The sequence below is a fragment of the Mustelus asterias genome, chromosome 8 (genome assembly GCF_964213995.1).
Source record: "Mustelus asterias chromosome 8, sMusAst1.hap1.1, whole genome shotgun sequence".
NCBI classification, from domain to species: domain Eukaryota; kingdom Metazoa; phylum Chordata; class Chondrichthyes; order Carcharhiniformes; family Triakidae; genus Mustelus; species Mustelus asterias.
Genome location: NC_135808.1, coordinates 17818730 through 17821130, shown reverse-complemented (window position 1 = coordinate 17821130; position 2401 = coordinate 17818730).

Here is a 2401-nt window from a genome sequence, read left to right as displayed (position 1 = left end):
ACAGAAAAGAAAGGGAAGACTGTCAGGTATAACTTAAATTGAAGTCCTTAATATGATACTTATTCCATTTGTGAACTTCTGGACTGGTTTCGATGGCCCGAGAGTGTTGGAAAGGAATTTTGCTCTTTATATTTTGGGTTTGCCTCTTTCCAGAGATATGTCTGCAAGAGAGTTACATGTGGGTTGTTTGCTAACACTAATGTGAAGTACGTTGGACCACTTTGACTATCTTACACACTATATCTAAATACAACTAGCCGTTATTGTGTGAGGGTTGCGGTGGTGGTGGGTGGATTGGTGTGGAGGGGGGTTGATAAAGGGGTCAGTTGTGATCATTTAGCCATCATGGGGTGAGGCAGGCTTGATGGACCGACTGATCTTTTCATCTCCTCCCTAACCTTGTAACATCTGTGCTGAGTAGATACTCCAAACTTGCGGTTTCCCAATGCGGAAGGAACGTCAGGAGTGATCCGAATTATCGCGGAGCATTTCATTGGAAAAACGAGCACCATCTCTCAAAAAGGTTCAGGTCTAAGTATAGTCTAAGGGTACAGGGTCATAATCTAAGGATAGGGGATAAACCTTTTGGAACTAAGATGAGGAGAAATTTCTTCACCCAGAGCGTGGTGAGCCTGTGGAATTCACTACAGAAAGCAGTTGAGGGCAAAATATTGTATGTTTTCAAGAAGGAGGACATAGCACTTGGGCAAAAGCGATCAAAAGATATAGGAGGGGAAGGTGGGGTCAGGCTATTGAGTTGGATGATCAGCCATAATCATAATGAATGGTGGAGCAGGCTCGGAGAGCCGAATAGCCTACTCCTGTTCCGAATTTCTGTTTCTATGTCTCTCAGTGGGCTGTAATCACACAGGAGAGTGAAGTCGGGGAGTAATTGGTCAATGAGGAAGCTTCTGGTGTAAATCGAATGATAATCTTATGATATTCAGGGGAAATGATAAGTTGGACACAGAGTAACTACTTCTGTCGTGTTGAGTCCAGGACTATGGAACGTGGACATAAGTCAGAGCCAAGACTGTCAGGAGTTAGCGTGAGAATTTGTACATACAAAAGGTGGTAGAATTTTTCAACTCTCTTCTGTAAACGGTGATTGATGGAAGGCCAGCTGTCAATTTTAAAACTAATATTGATGAGAGTTTTGTTAACCAAAGGTATGAAGGAATATAGAGCAAAAGTGGGTATAGGAACTTGGGTAACAGATCAGCCATGATTTCAATGAATCATGAAACAAGCTAGGGGGTCTCCTCCTGTTCCTATATTATCATAGAATGGTAGAATCCCTACAGTGAAGGAGGAGGCCATTTGGACCAATGAGTATGTAACCAGGCCCATCCCTCCCCATAACCCCTCGCATTTTACAATGGTGAATCCACTTAATGTACACATCTTTAGACATTAAGGGGCAATTTAGCATTGCCAATCCACCTAACCTGCACATCCTCCCGTACTTGAGGATGGATGTAGTTAAATTGGAAGCTGTTCAGAGGCGGCTCACTAGATTGATTCCAGAGATGAGGGGTTTGCCTTATGAAGAGAGGTTGATCACTTTAGGCTTATACTCCTTGGAGTTTAGGAGAATGAGAGATCAAATTGAGGTGTACAAGACGATAAGGGGGAATTGATAAAGTAGACGTGGAGAGGATGTTTCCTCTTGTGGGGCAATCTAGAACAAGTGGTCATGGTTTTAGGATAAGAGGTGGCAGATTTAAAACAGAAGAGAGGAAATTACTCCTCTCAAAGGGTGGTGAGTCTGTGGAATTCACTACCCCAGAGTGTGGTGGATTGAGTAAATTTAAGGAAGAGGTAGACAGCTTTTTAATTAGTAATGGGTTTGAAGGGCTATGATGAACAGGCAGGTAAGTGGAGTTGAGTTCAGCCATGATCGTATTAAATGGTGGAGCAGGCTCGAGGGGTCTACTCCTGCTCCTAGTTCTTGTGATGACCTTTGGACTGTGGCTGGAAACCTGGGCACCCGGAGGAAATACACAGGGAGAACGTGCGAACTTCACACAGTCACCCAAGGCCGGAATTGAACCCGGGTCCCTGGCGCTATGAGGCAGCAGTGCTAACCACTGTACCACCATACTGCTCTTACACTTGTGATTTTCTCACATCCTCTGAAACCTGTTTAATCAGTAACCTGCAACGTAACAAAGTCTTCTCCATTTTATTTCTTTGTCCTCAAATGAAGTTCTTGGTAAAGGTTTTCTGAAACCCCTGTTTTAAAGAATTCTCTGTGAAATTACACAGTATGCTATTGAAGCAACATCATCAGCAAACAAAGAAGAACACCCCTTCATACATTTATCAACAGCACCTTGGCACTCCAGTAGTTAATTCACTAACTGAAGCAATTTCAGACAATGTGACATCAGGCACTGTC